Source organism: Ursus arctos, unplaced genomic scaffold (assembly GCF_023065955.2).
Source record: "Ursus arctos isolate Adak ecotype North America unplaced genomic scaffold, UrsArc2.0 scaffold_36, whole genome shotgun sequence".
Lineage (NCBI taxonomy): Eukaryota > Metazoa > Chordata > Mammalia > Carnivora > Ursidae > Ursus > Ursus arctos.
The window spans coordinates 16,679,060-16,694,743 of record NW_026623050.1 but is presented as its reverse complement, the minus strand read 5'-3'; the positions used below and the strand labels follow the sequence as shown (position 1 = coordinate 16,694,743).

The 15,684-nt window shown below is 46.6% G+C and overlaps 1 long non-coding RNA gene across 1 annotated transcript; it reads right to left on the bottom strand.

Annotated features, from left to right (window-relative positions):
* Nucleotides 1-802: 802 nt before the first annotated feature.
* LOC123002080 (uncharacterized) lies at nucleotides 803-15,343 on the bottom strand. Its single transcript, XR_006411596.3, has 4 exons — nucleotides 15,273-15,343; nucleotides 9,715-9,872; nucleotides 9,303-9,431; nucleotides 803-978 (listed from the first exon to the last, which is right to left on the bottom strand). It is a non-coding gene; the product is annotated as an uncharacterized LOC123002080 (long non-coding RNA).
* Nucleotides 15,344-15,684: the final 341 nt, after the last annotated feature.

Here is a 15,684-nt window from a genome sequence, read left to right as displayed (position 1 = left end):
CGCAATTCTCCTCTCCAGCTCCTGCTTTGCTCTCTGAGGTCAGTACTATGACTAGAGGCAAGGAGCTGGGTTTAGAAGATCCTTTCTCTGCCTCGAAATCATTCTTCAAGGCCCAGCTCAAATGTCTTCTCTGTGAAGCTTTCCTGGGTCCTCCCCCTCATTCCTCAGAGTGACCCAAATTGTTCCCTGTTCTCATGCTCCCACGCACCCTGTCCACAATGTCCCTTATAGTCACGGCATAAGGTGACTGCTAGGTCTCACCAGCCCTGGAGGTATTCTTGTTCGTAATTCCTGATCTTTCAGCCTCAAACGCTACTATGAAAATGTTAGTGCTAATTGGTAAAACTGGGATTCCCACAAGGTCTGGTTCACTAAAAACAAGATGTCACTTCTGGGGTGGGCAATGAACAGAGGGGTGAGAGATGGAGCTGGCAGAGGAGACGTTTGCAGGAAAGCCTTGTTGAAATCGTGGAGGTTGAGGTGGACTATGAAAGCCTGGGCCTTGGAACTGACCCCTGGGTCATTGGAAAAGAAGTCCATTGGTGGTGGTGGGGGCGGGGGGACTAAGGGGCTGCAGCATCAGTTCTGAGTGATACAATCAGGAAGGCATTAAACATTTGAGGCAACAGCCATTATTACAAAGGAGAAAATGGCTCTCTATGTACCACCCCATAGGCCAAGCATGCTGGGCCAAGTCTGCTATTATTTGGCTTGAGGCTTGCCTGTGGGGAGATGAACAAACAAATTCTAAAGCTCTTTCCGGGCCTAAAGGTCTGGGATCCCAGGGCTGCATGACCTGGGTTTCCCCCACAAACCTGTTCATTTGTGTCTCTGGAGGGAGGTGTACACCAAAGTTGTCACCTGGTCCTTTTGGAAATCGTTGAGTCGAAAAGACTTGGTTTTCCACTTATCTTTATGGTGATCCTCAAAGGAAGTAATTCTCAATTCAACTGATACACTGGCATGAGGTTGTAAGTCCTAACCAGGGAGACAAAATCAGAAACGTCTTTTCTTGGGTGCCCAAAAATAGTTCATTTAAAATAACTGTCTTCTAAAACTATATTTTGGAGGCATATAAACATTAGTTTCAGAATAATGTTCTCAATAATTTATTTCACAAACAGGAACATGAAAAATAAATGGTGGTGATGGCAGAGGGAGGACTCACAAGGAACAGCATTGTTTTCTTTTGCTAAGTAAAGACATGGAGGGAAAAACCAAACTCTGATCTACTATCATTGTTTCACGTTCAGCAAAGAATCAAAAAAGTGAAGAGGATATAATCTCAGAATAAAGGACAGTCCTTCACACTGAATTGAGATCAATATAAAAAGAACCTCAATTCAGTGAGAAGTTTACCATGGAAGGACACTGGTCCATGGATTGGCCCCAAGGATCACTAGTTTAGAGGTGATAGTGTGTGCCATCTTGACTTGGAAGAGGGGTACTCATGAAAGCACGTCAAATCTACATCCATTCTTTTCTGTTCAAATCCTCCAATCTCAGAGGAAGAATGTACTTCACTTCTGCTCCTCAGGTTCTTTCTCTCAAGGCCCTTTCTACCATAACCCCTACCCAGAGGTTTGCTGTAAAATGAACTCCAGGATCTGCCCCCTCCCCCAGCCCCAGTCTGACACAGACCCCCCTCCTAGCTTTTATCCCCTACTGCTCTGGAAATGTGGTCTTTGCCCTGCTGCCTCCCATCCTCCCAAGCTCCTCTTAGACTCTGCTGTCTGGCTTCTAGCCTCACCTCTCTGGAAACAATGGAAAAATCTAGAAGCAACTTCCTGAAATCCAGGGGCCTTTCCTTGGTTGGCCTCAAACTCAACCTGTCTGTGATCTTTAAAATGCTCCCACACACCTTCAAACATCCTTATACCTGCCTTGGTCGTTTTGGCCACGTTTTACTGAGTCACTTCTCTCTTTTCTCACTCTTCTCTCCACTCCCCAAACTCCCCTGCTGCCAAGAGCTTTGTGATCCATGACAGGGCCAGATTTCTTTCCCAAAACAGTCCTGACTTGCTGGTACCTCATTTAATCTTCCCAGAAACACAAAGAAGTTGACTGCCTCAGTCAAGTTCAAAGGGATGGAGGAGGCATCAGTCTGGCTGAGTTTGGACTTTTTTCCATTTTTATTCCAGTCTCTCACTTAACTCTAGCTCTCTATACCCAACATCAATGCCTTCCTGAGGGCCTCCTAGGTGTGAAGTACTCTGTTGCATGCTTTTGAGGACCAGGATGTTAATACCACACAGTCTCTTCCTTTATAGGGCTCCCCAGCTTATGGAAGTTGGGGGGGTGGAGGTAGCAGAATTGATGTTTTGGTTACCGGGAGGCAAGGCCATTTGGTGGGAACTCCAGGAGAGAGGGGCAGTAGGTTAGGGGAAGATCCCTGGTGGGAACTGAGAGAAAAACGGCCAGAGTAAAGCTGGTCTGGACTCTTGCTTAATGCTTTGGCTAACGGTTCACTTGTCCTTCTGAATCACCCTGGCATTAGCAACAAAGAATAATGCACGATCCTTCTGGGAATAAAAAGCATTTAGTAACGCTTCACAAAAAATTCTTTTGTAAATATTGTGTCCTACCTCAAAATTATTATTATTTTTTTTTTAAGAAAAGAACGTTGTTAATTCACTGCAAGCCCACTCGGACGCTGAAGAATTTAGAGTATTTGGCTAGAGAGCTTTGTAATGAACAAGCGGTTCAATTATTCTAGTTTCATTATACAACGTATCAGACATTCTTTGGCATCAAGGAATTAAAGCACATTTTCTCTGGCAAATGGCAATAATATTTGAAGACATATCCTACACAAGTGGTTCTTGACTAAATGTAGTTCCATTTAAAAGTAAGGGTTTTCACATGATTTAACCTCTTAAAGTCTGGTCTCATCAGTCTCATTCAAGAGGAGCAGGTAGCTCAGACTTGATAATTTTCTGTTTAAAATAATTTGGGCAAATTCTGCAGTTTACACTCTTAGCACCAGGCTTGTTCCCACAACTCAGCACATCATCTGGGCCCCCTTTCCTGTGTTATCCAGGGTTCTTTCTGGAGGTAGACCTTTCTACTCAAGACCACCATGACCTGTGGAGCACTGACTCCCAGCTCTTCCCACAAGCCCCTCAATGCTGGGCAGAGAACTGGAGCGCCTGGTCTCTGGGGACTGGGCCTGTGGTCACTGAAGGGTCCCCATCAGAGAAAATGGCTTCTCTTGAGGAGAGAGCTGCTCTCCACCCATGTAGAAGGACCCTAGTCCTCCTCCTAGCATAAATGTTTAGACAGGCCTCCACTAGCCCACACTCCTTTGTGCAATTTAGAAAAAGGTGTCCCCCCTGGAGGGATACAAAACCTGGCAAGGAGGCAGGGGTTGGATTTCACTCCTACTTGGCTCCTGTACACATGGTCCCAAGTAGAGGGAGCTTCCCCTTTGACTTTTAATGTCATTCTCTCTAGACAGCCCCCTCTCCAATCAAAGGCAGAAGAAATAGGCAGAGGCCAAGGAACAGGCTAATCTGTGAAAGTTAGATATGATTTGCCAGGTTATGAAAATGCTCAAAGCTTTCTACGGGATTTTTGGATCTAGAAGACCCCTGGCCAGCTTGCGCCTATCCCACTGCTGCATAGAGAGCTGAGCAAGACAATCTCCCAGATCCCAGCATTGTCTTGGAAAGTAGCCACCTTTAGAGGCCAGTGATTGTGGCAGAATTACTATCGAGGAGTTGGGGTTGAAAGGAGGTGTTACAGAACTGTTAAATGAAGGTGTGTTCTGTGCAAGGGCAATACATAATCTGGTTGGGGATGGTTTCTCTTTTCTGAGCATGGCACGGATTAAGAATTGAGTGATCAAGAAGTCTGTGCAATTCAGTTGTTAGACTGGTCCAAAGAGGTCCTCCACCCTGCCCACCTTTTCCAATACCTCTCCTCTCTTACTGCCAAATTTCTTGAAAGAAGAGTCCACACTTGTTGTCTCAGTGGCTCCTCTGCTCGCCATCTGACTAGATCTGATTGATGGAGAGCACCAGTGTGTTCCTTGCTGAAGCTGCTGGCCTTTTCTTGTTTGTTTGTTGTTATTTGTTTGTTTTTTAACTTATTTTTCAGTGTCAAGTGTTCTAAGCTGATGGTTTCTCTTCCCTGTTTTTACACGGTCCTCCTTGGACTCCAGTTAAATGGCCCTTTCCTGGTTTTCCCTCTACTCTGATGGCTTTTTTTCTGTTTCTTTATTAGTTCCTAAACCAAGGGTATCCCTCAGGGCTCAGGCCTGAGCTTTCTTCCCTGATCTGTACCTTCTGTGTTGGAGATTTGATGTGTCCCGGAGTTTCCATTGTAATGGCCACGCAACTGACTCCCAGATTCGTTATCTCTGGTCCTGATCTATTTCCAGATCTCTGTGCTCACAGTTCGAACTGCTGGCTTTGCTCTGCCCATCCTGCCAGCCCCTTGACATATTCAAAGCCATTTTCTACCCTCTATTTTGCTTCTCCTTTTGGCTTCTCTAGAGAAACACTCTGTAGTGCAAAGGGCAAGGACTTTGGGTCACGCCCCTAGATTAGAATCCTGGCTCTACACTTCTCTGTGTAGCTTTTGAAGCAAGGTCCTTTTTTTTTTTTTTTTTTTTTTTTTGCCTGTTCCATGAATGCTACCAACACTCATTCTGTAATAAGCACTCATTAAATCTTGGTTCTTTTGCCCATTTCTTATTAGCATGAACATTTCCCTCTAAAGTGCATTTGCCTCATTCCCAGGTGATTCTGGGGAAACTGAGCAAGAACCTCAAGTTAGAAACTCTGAGGAGTTAGGGGAGTATGGGCTCAGAAGGGCTGGGTTCAGCCAGGGAAGACAGCATTCAAAAGATGGTTTTGCAATTGTCCAGTTGATGTAATAATTACTTTCCTTTCCCCTACCCTTCCTCAAATCCATATGAGTTCTGAACCATCTCTCACATTGGTCCCCTCCTGTCCACCTGGAGGGGAAGCTACCTGGATCCATGAGCCAGTCTTTCCACCTTTAGGCTCTCCCCATTCCAATCCACCTTTCCCATCACCACTGCCTGAAGCAGAGCTCTGATCATATGAATTCCTTGCTTAAAAACCTTCAGTGTCCCCACCCCTGATTCCATACCTTCACTTCCAAGGTTTTTATAATCTGTCTCCAACCTAGTTTTCTGCCAAATTTAGGCTGGCTCAATCACAAGGCATGCTGGGACTAAAAATGATACATAATCTGGGGGCCAGGGGAGGGAAGAGAAGGGTAACTAGTGTCCTATCCAAGGGCATTCAATCTAGAGCTTGGGGACAACGCTGTGGGGCCCTGTGGATGTTCAAAGTGAAGCGGGTACCATCTGCACCTAGGTGCTGGGCTCTAGCCCTCAGGGCAAGAAGCATGGCAAGTCTTAGGGGTAGGATACAAGCCTCTGCCCCAGCTAAGCAGTTTAGAAGTCAAGGCACTGCTAGAGGACCAGTTGGAAGTCCAGAGTCTCAGGAAATGGAGGTAAAATTCCAATCCCTCTGCGCAAAGTAACATGACAGGGGATGGGTGAGGGGAAACAGCGATGCTGTAATCCCGCGCTTTAAGGTAGCAATATTAGTTCTGGATTCTGAAGACAGAACCTCAGCTGTTTCTCTTTCTGTTCCCTGGCTTTAGGTGCGAATCTTGCAAATATTGCTTGTGTAATTGGTTTAACACACCTCACTAGCCTCACCTCCTTCTGTAGAAGGTGCCAGGTCCTTTGAAAGTTGTCTACATCACCTGGCCAATTGGAATTCTCACAGCCAAAACAGAAGGCAAGATGAGTAGTGTTTTGGTCCTAAATCTCCATCTTGGGCATTGAGTAGGACGTTTAGCTATTGCATGAAAAACCTTTCTTTAACTCTCCTGGAGATTTAGGAATAAGGAGTTCTTATCATTGTCATTTGGCCAACAGGCTTTCTTTTTCCACTTTAAAGAAGTGAAACTCCCTCCAGTTCAGAAACATCAAATGAATAGTCTACCATGTGCTGAGAATGTAGCTGCCTACCACTGTCTCAGCCCTTTGACCACTCCTCGCAGCTTTTATGCAAGCATCTCATGGATCCCATTCTGGATTTATTCTTTTTATTATTAATAGCTAATACTTACTGAGTGCTTACTATGTGCCAGGCACTGTGCTAAGGGAAACACATTGCCTCATTCCCAGGTGGCTCCTAGGAAACTGAGTAGGAATGTGAAGTAAACAGAAACTCTGAGGAATAAGGGGAATGCAGACCCATATAGGCTGGGACCAGCCAAGGAAGATGGCCTTTAAAAGATGGTTTTGCAACTCAGCCTCAGTCTTACACCTGCTGTCTGCCCTCCACTCACCCACTAGTGGGCCTGAAGTTCAGTGGTGGGGAAGGGGCATGGTTGGAAGGATGTGAGGGCTGTTGCATGTTTGACCCTCACCAGCTTCTGCTGGGTCTGGCAGCAGGAGTGTGTGTAGGATACTGGAGTAATGGAAGAAAGCCTCCCCCATCTCCTACAGCCTCCTGAAGATCAATGCTAAAATTCCTTCAATGGGACAAGCTTTCATTCTTTGATTCACTGGAAAAAGGCTTAAAACACAAATAGCTCTAGAGAAGGTGAGAGTGTTTCCTTCCATTTATAAGAAGAGATGAATGACTCAGGAAAGTTTTCTGGCAAGGGCTGGGGAGGATGCCCAGGGATTTTATCCTGGCTGTCTGAGGAGAGTGGTCAAAAAAGGTGGGGTGGGGTGAGGCACAGTCGGCAGCTGAGAGTTTTGCAAGGCAAATCTGCCCTCAAAGCATTGCATAGGGTCCCAAAGTACCCACCCAGCTAGAGATAGGATAGTGGTTTGCAGCCTTTTGTGGGAAGAAGCCAAGAAAGATGACGAGCAGAACCAAATTCACACCTTTGTTGATGAAAGCATGACTCTTGGAACATGAAGCCTGAGGCAGGGCTCCAGGACAGGGTCCCCCTGGGAGAGCTGCTCTGTGCCCAGTACCATCCCGAGAACTGCACAAGCAGTGACCTGGTCACCTACTCAACCAGGGTTCCCCTTTTCCCAAATTCATGATTTGAGAAGGAATTCTTTTAAAATGTTTTTGAAAATGTGTATGAAGTCTAACAAGGCATTTGAAATATAGACATAATGTATATTTAGTAAAAGCATAAAATAAATGCCCTTCATTGAAAAGAATAAAATGCTAGGAAAGTGGGACTGTCCCAGATAATTTCAGCATGTGTGGTTCTCAGAGATCTATCTATACCCAGTTCCCCTCCTTCCATGAAAAATGTTAAGTAATCAAAAACTCTTGTTGTATAGAAGTAAACTCATTTCAGAATAACCCCTGTGGCTTAGTTCACCTTCCATTTCTCTTGGCAGTGCAAGAAGAAAGCTGGAATACAAGTGTGTGTTGGGGGTGTGTGTGTGTGTGGCTATTACCACCATATTGCAGATCCTTTTGCTGTGCTGAAGGTTGGCAAGGAGGGCTGGGAGACAGCAGGAGCCTCTCATCAGCAGTGGACAAATGGTGCACTAACTGGAGGGCCAGCTGGGAGGGCAAAGGGCACAGCAATCTCCTCTCTCGTTTTAAACAAATGGTTAGTACCAGGGGTTCACGAAATGAAGGTGGAGGTGTGCCATCGGAGGGGCAAAGCAGAGACCAGGCCTAGGGCAGAGAGGCAGCTGTCACCACTGAAAGCAGTCTAACAGGAAGTGAGCTGTGGGGCCAGGGGTTCATATCAGGACCTCTGTGTCCAGGGAGTGGGACAGAAGGTGGGGGCAGAGGGTAGGGAATAAAAGCAGAGCAGGCTGAGGGGATAAGGGAACTTCAGCCGTCTCTGTAGTGGGCTGCAGGGGCAATGCGGCAGGGTGACGAGGCAGAGCTGGAGTGCTCACTGGACAGCTGGCCCAGAACAAGCAGAAGAGGTCCAGTGCAGTGCCCCTGGATACCCAGTGGTGAAGCTTAGGTGCACGAATCACAGTTTCAGCAGGAGAATCCCCAGGGATACGGGATGTGGAGAATCTGTGACTTGAGTAGCAGCTGTGGAACACAACGGGTCAGCTCCGGGGTGCCGAGAACCAAATTAGACTACTGGCGGTGGCCAGTGAGTTGGTACCACAGTAGACGGTGGGCAGAGCTGTGGCTGCCTGAATGAGAGTTAGAATTCTTGTCTCAAGACATGACTGGTCTGGGAATGGGGCAGGACTGCCTGCTCAGGTATAGCTCAGTTGTCAGGATCTGAGGAAGACCGGGGGAGGCAGGGGCTGGGGGCAAGAGGCAAAGGGTAAGGAGTTTCGTTCTTTTAAAAATCACTGCCCAACTATGGAGTGCTATAGGCAGCAGCAGCCCAGGGATAGGAAGATGAGTAAGACATGGTCCTTACTCTTGAGAGGTTCATGAATTTTTAGGGGAGATAGGCTGGGGAAAAATAGACTTCAGTGCCTGAAGAGGAGTTGTCAAATTCACGGTGCTTTTAATTATTATGTGAAAGCAGCTATTACTTACATTTTACTCCAATAATACTTGTTAGCTTACGTATATCAAATCTAGTCAACCCCGGACTATTTTGCTGAAGCACTGAACTTCTTAACATTCCACCTTCAATTCACACCCCACCTCCCAAGATGCACAGAAGTTGGAATTTCCTGTAAGTTGCCCATAAAATCAGCTGGTGATCTGGACCTGCTTTGGGTTGGACATCGAGAAGCCGGTGCTTCTGTTTCCTTCAACATAGCTATGGCCCTGAATCACTGGAGAGAATCAGGAGTCTGTTTAATATGACTTTGGTAGTTTTAACTGAATGCCTGGGGGAAAGGGGCCATTTGAGAGTAGGGTGGAGACCTGGCCAGGGGAGAGTCAGGGAGAGGAGGAGGGGCCAGGGGCCGGGGGCTCCGTGTGGGAACAGACCCCTTCTGCAGAGCCGTGATACCGATGTCTTGGCTACAGCTGCCTGGGAACCAGAGAGGAGGCTCACAACCTCCTCAAGGAACTGGCACTAGAAGAAGCCCCCAGTTCAAGTGGGCTCAGTTTTCCTGGTTGACTCAAAACACACCTGCCCTGATTTGACAAAAAACATGGCACATCAGGGTTCACCTTGCTTTAAAATACCTCTTGGCTGGGGCGCCTGGGTGGCATAGCGGTTAAGCGTCTGCCTTCAGCTCAGGGCGTGATCCCGGCGATCTGGGATCGAGCCCCACATCAGGCTCTTCCGCTATGAGCCTGCTTCTTCCTCTCCCACTCCCCCTGCTTGTGTTCCCTCTCTCGCTGGTTGTCTCTATCTCTGTCGAATAAATAAATAAAATCTTAAAAAAAAAAATAAAGTACCTCTTGGAAACAATCATGCTGGTTGATGGGTTGCATGCTGCTTTCTCTCTTGGCCAAAGTCTTGGTTGTTTTTTCCTTCATCTTGAGGAACACATTTCCCATTACTTCGATTGGAATTAGTCTAGGGGACTGGAAAGGACAGGATGGTTAAGGAAAGAAAGATGATAAATTTTCTAGCTCATGCCAAAGGTCTACATTTTGTTTGGTTGAGTTATGGATAGGAGGAGCACACGGTGGCAAGCCCCACTCTTGTCCATCCTGCCCTCTATCAATAGCACCCCATGGATAGAAATGATAGGTAGGATGAATTGAAGCTTTTCCTGCTGGAATCATCCTCAGCAAGACTGGAACAGCACCTCCTGTCCCCTCTAGAGGCCTCCTAGAGGTGTATTCTGAATCTGCCACAGCTTACCTCTCTCACGATGTCATGGGCATGAGGGGTCCACTTCTTGCTTGTGCGTCAGCCAATGTCTCTCCTGTGCACGTATCCTTGCCTTTTATTTTCTTCTGGGTGATTTTCATCAACCTTCCACTGCTTGTCTGCTCCATGCTTACAAATCAGCAAATCCCCTGCAGAATGAAAACAGTTGGGAAACCCTGAATGGGGAGGAGGCAATGATGTTTGGAGCACACACAACATGAAAACATTTGCTCTTCTTGAGGAAGGTTCCCTTAAGCTATCAAAGGACTGGGGCCCTTACGCAGTGGGCTTTGGACATATCCACTATAATCAGGACACATGTGGCCTCAAGATGTGATGTGTTGAGTGAAATAAGAAGCACTTTGTACCCTCTGGTTGAAGGTTGTGGTTCAGACAGGAAGTAACCTTCGAAGGGAAAAAAACCCCAACAAAACAAGTGCCTCAAGACAGAGCAGTTAGTTTAGGGCTTCTTGGCCTTTATCTTAGCCCACATCACTTAAAAGATGTGTGTCTGTCCTAGGCTTGAGCAATGGTGTCTGGAGGGGTGGGAAGGAGGGTGCTTCCCTGCAGATGAGAGGTGGCTGGTGGGATGTACAGGTAGAGAGAGGAAGGAGAAAGGGAAAGACTGACTCAGAGGCAGGTCAGAGAAGAGACAGGAGGATGGAGACTAGTTGATGAGAATTTTGCTCAGTTTAACTGCACTTTGATGAAAAAGTATTGTTGGCTTATAATTGTGTTTCAATTAGTAATTCTCCACAATTTTTTCTCTGGAGGATTACAAGATTTCAGAGTCAGTAGGTTACTGTGGAATTTGTTCAGTGTGGATATTAACATATGTACCTTGTGGGGGACACATCACTTTGTGAAGTTCAAGAGGCCCCTTGGCTTCTGTTTGCTTCCATTTCCCCCACCACATCATTTTCTTATTGCCCATCCCTCTCTCCAGTCTTTCCTCAGTAAACTACCTAACAGATGGATATAATTAATATCTGTAAGCTATCAAAGGCAGTGACTAGAGGTGAATTATGAATTTAGGGTCAACCAGGGTCAGACAATGTATGAGAAGAACATCATGGTTCTTTGTTCAAGCAAAGCAGGAAAATAGGAATGCGTGGTGATGCTTATTAGGCTGTACTCTTTTGTTACGTTATCACACAAATTGCAGTCCAAGAACTCCCTGCCTTGAATGAATGTCTGATAACAAAATGAGTTGGACACATGTGCTTGCTCTGGAGTGAGCAGTGGTTGGTGGACTCTTCATTGTGGTCTTCAACATGTCAGAGCAAGGCATTTCAAAGGCCTTCCTGCCTTTGAAGGGTTGCTGTAGCTCCCCGAATGGCAAGCTAGCTGCCAGAGTGTTGGTATGACCACAGCATTGGGAATTTGGTGTGGGTGGAAGCCACATTTTCTGTGGCAGGGGTGGAGAGAAAGGGGTGTTCCAGCATGAGGGAAGGGACAGAGTTGTTACAGGTAAATTTTCCTGGATAGCTGGATCAGGTCTATTGCTGGTGACAGGTGCAAGAACAAGTCTTTCCCAAGCACCCAAGTGATACACTGTGTCTGGCCTTGCTCTTTAGGCAATTATTGGAGAACTGGTGGGTGTGCACATGGATAGGTGTATACCCCACAAAGCTGGCATACAATCTGGATGGGGGAGAAAGATGTTTAGAAAAATTTTTGCTGAGAAGGGCTGTGATGATGTGCCAAAAAGGGAGGATGAAATGTGATGTCTTAAGGCCTCCATCACTGCAAACAGGAGGCAAGACCGTAAGGGAGGGAAGGGGGTGTGATCAGGGAAGGCAACTATAACCATGTGTCTTGAGGTCTGTTTGCCATTGACCCAGGCCTCTGTGTCTCAAGGCCTTAGCGTGCCAGAAGTCCCCGTGGACTATGACAAAGATTTTTGAGTCCAGAGAGGCAATCATGATTGCACAAGGGCAAGCTTGATTGCCATACCTCTGGCTGGGCTGAGCAGCTGTCTCCTGGAACACAGCCGACCTTCTGCCCCTTCACCTCATGCCTCCCAAAGGTACCCTAGAGTTCAGATTGAGGCAGTTGTGCTTTGCTGCTCTCGCTGCCTACATGCTACTCTTTAATAGTAACGCCTGGGCTGGGCAGCTAGAGGTGACTTTTCCAAGGCAGGTCTTCCTCTGCTGCCCCCTGGTGTCCTGGCTTCTAAGAGTAGCTTTCTGCCTAACACACTAACACAAGGCATCTGGCAAGGTAACGTTGCTTAGAAAAAGCAACCTTGTTTAGTGCTGGTCAAGCATCTACGACACTGCATGCAGAAGTTCTCCTTGAGAGGACACGGAGCACTTGAAGCAGCCTCCATCCCTATCTAGCAGGTCATGCTCCTCTATAGGCCTCTTCTGGGAATTTCCTGGAGAAATATGAACAGAGTTGCAGGCCACTACACTGGAACTTCCCACAGTGGGAGTGGATCCTGCCTACATCCTAGCTAAAGAGGGTCCTGTGTGAGCCTTTCTAGAAATGAGATCTTGGCTTTTCCTCCAGGAGAGGCAAGTCCTGGAGGAACTACTGACCACTGGGCAGTAGGCAGTTGACGGCATCAGGATCCCTGAGTGCTCAGTTAGTGGGTTTGGGACACTGGTTTCTTCAACAAAAGGCACTAGCAGTGGCAGCCACTTCTGCAGAGAATGCCTTAGGGCTTGATGTCTCTCACTGCATCATCTCCTAATCTTGAGGTAGGAGTCAACTATATTTCTAGCTGCTCCCCCCAATTCCTGACATTGGGAGATGGAGCTTGCATTGGCTGGGCAGCTTCCCAGCAGAAGTGGGGTAAGGGTGTGGGGACTCTGTGGTTCCACGTACCTGTGAGGAAGCTGCCATCCTGCGGGACCCAAAATGACACCCGACTACATTCCTTAGTACAAACAGTTATATGCATGCAAAAAAATTTCCTTTCAAAGCTTCAAAGTTGGGACATTTGCAGGCAAAGGCCTTATGGATCCAAGCCTATTTCCTTCAGCCACACAGTGTTGACAACTGGGTGGATCCTTCATAGACAACTGCATTTCCCCACCTCCACCCAGGCAGGTGAAAGCCTGGAGCTTGCAAGGACTGGGATCCAGAATGGTGCCTCCTGATAGGCACCGAAGTGGGGCGGGGGGGGGGGGGGGTGGTGCTCGCGGACCTCGCATGCCTCAGAAGAAGAAGTTAAGAACCCAAAGGAAATGGCCACAAGGCAGGGGAGAGCCAAATCTGAGCCAAGGGAGTATAAAGACTAGAATGGATGGATAAGAACGGTGGACTTTTATTTTTGCATTGAGGTGTAAAATACAAATGTCTACAGACTGTGCTCCTTTGGAGGGAACCAGGCACAGGGAATATAGGGCCAAGTCAAAATTCAACCCCCTCAGGCCCATCCTGTCTGCTCTTTTTGTCCTTTGACTTAGAATTTAACAAAAACATTTGATTGTGTTCTAAATGCAAAAGCCCTGTACAAAGTACTTGGAATGGGGGAAAGAAAAGCATGAGGTGGCTTCTGCCTCAGGGGACATACAGTCGAGTCCAAGGCCTCTTTCCCCTTTAGCCGCCTCCTCTTCTTTTTATTTCTTTAACTAGCATTTCCTAAGAACCGACTATATGTTTGGACATTTTTATTCCTCTTGCCTGTTTCTACCTATAATTCCCCTCAGTCGTATCCCTTCCCTTTCTGCTTCCATTTCTCTCTCAAAAAAAATAGGCAATGAAGAGAAATCTGGGAGACTAGAAAGAAGAGAAAAGACTTTAAGGGAAAATGTATGCTTAGTCTACCTGAGTTTATTCTGTGACACTCAAGTGCCCTGTGTCCGTGTCACTAGCAGCTTGGGTTGGGGAAAGTCAGTGTTTCATTGCCTCCTGTAATGAACTTCTGCTGAACATTAGCCCCTTTCCATTTGCATAGGCTGCAATTTTTTTTTAAACTGCTATCTATTCCTGAATAAATTCAAGCTGGTTGTGGGTCTTACAGCTACTCTGTAAATGAGTGATGGGAGGATGCTAATCTGACAGTGACCAGAGCTAAAGAGAGAGCCAGACCACTCCACCCTCCCACTGGCTGCGTCCACCCCAGCCCACAGCCCTCATGCTGCGGCCTCCTGTATGGCATTTGTATCACAATCAAGCCAAAGGCATCAAGTCTTCTATGATGACAAGCATTCTGGAGCCTAGTAAAGGCAAAAAAAATCTCTAGGATCCTTGGTACTCTTTTTACCTCTTCTTTTGTTTTTTTAATTTGCTTCCTGCTTCTCACCCAAGATGAGACCAGAGAGCTGTGAAGGGTGGGAGGGGAAGGGGGGGACGTGGACAAGGGGCTGTGTTACAGAGTCCTACAGTAAAGGGTTGTGTCCGGCTTTATCTGGCTCCCAAACATCTCCCATCCAACCTATTAAGAAGAGTGGAATGCCGCCATTCCTTTAGAATGGAATTTAAAGGAATTTAAGAGCCTTTATTTATTTATTTTTAAAGATTTTATTTATTTGACAGAGACAAAGACAGCCAGCGAGAGAGGGAACACAAGCAGGGGGAGTGGGAGAGGAAGAAGCAGGCTCCCAGCGGAGGAGCCTGATGTGGGGCTTGATCCTGGGACTCTGGGATCACGCCCTAAGCCAAAGGCAGATGCTTAACGACTCAGCCACTCAGGTGCCCCTAAGAGCTTTTCATTTAAAAATGGAGTCCTAAAACGCCAATGTCCTTGGGAGGAGTAACACTTGGGTGATAGTTTGAGGGGACAGGGGCTTTGTGGGCAGAGTCACCCTGAAGGGGGAGAGGAAGAACGCCAAAGCCAAACCTTACAGACTTAACCAGATGGACACACTCCCGTCTCCTGGTTAGTGCTGTAGCTGAGGACAGGGGAGAAGAGAAAAGGCAGATTTGCATCGGGGCCCCCTCCCCGCAGCACATACACCCTGAAGCACTGGCAGTTGTTGAAACAGGAAAACATCTGGCTGAAGGCTAAGATCACATCAGATGTCCACCCTACATTTTCCTCATTTCCCTTTGGAAACCACTCCCATGGTTCCACAATCCCCACATGTTTTCAGATTCCAAACTGTGCTCAGGTTTGCCTGGGACAGGTGTGTGCATGTGTGTGTGTGTGTGTGTGTGTGTGTGTGTGAGTGTAAGTCTATGTTCCCAGGATGTGCCCAGGACCAGCCCCTCCTCCCGGGAGTCAAAGTCTCCGAGAGCCTCACGACGATGCATCTCCTTCACAGGGAGTCCGTGGCATTACTCTGCCCATGCGAGCGTACACACAGATCTTTTCTCCTCCTCATGGTCAGTTTTCTATTTGTGATGAGTAATTGGCTTTTCTTGGTACGTTACGATCTATTACAAAAGCCAAACATTCAGAGGGCCAGCTGAAATGACAAAATTTGGTTATAATTTATGTTGGCCCCTGACATATATATTTTTTTTTAATGATTTGGTCTCTAAGCAACTGATCTCTTAGCAACAAGAAGCACCTTTATAAAAGATGGCACACAAAGAGTGATTGCCAGAAAAGCCGCCCGGTTCTTAAACAGCCGCGCATCATTAGCAAAACTCACCATCTTCAAGAGTCCAAAAACTAGAAGTGACCAGCAGACCCAGGTAACCTTGATATTTGCACATTTTCCTGAAAAAGAAAAAAAAAAAAAACTCATGCAACTATTGAAGAGAACAAAATTCTTTGAAATATGTGCATTTTTTTTGAGATGTTATTAGTTGGTTTTGGCTAACTTTTAATAGAATGTTCTATTAAATGACTGCTTCTTGATTTTGCTATACAACTTGGACATAAATTTTGTGATCAGAAAACAGTTCACTCAAAATATTTCATTGACATGAGGATGGAAGGGGGGGGAACAATCTATCCTTTTCAGAGTTTATTTCTGTAGGTTTTCATTTGAAGGGGAAAAAAAATCCAACTGTGGCAAAATAGGAGTGCGCAGAATGTCACCCTGAGTGGTGTGCACTGCT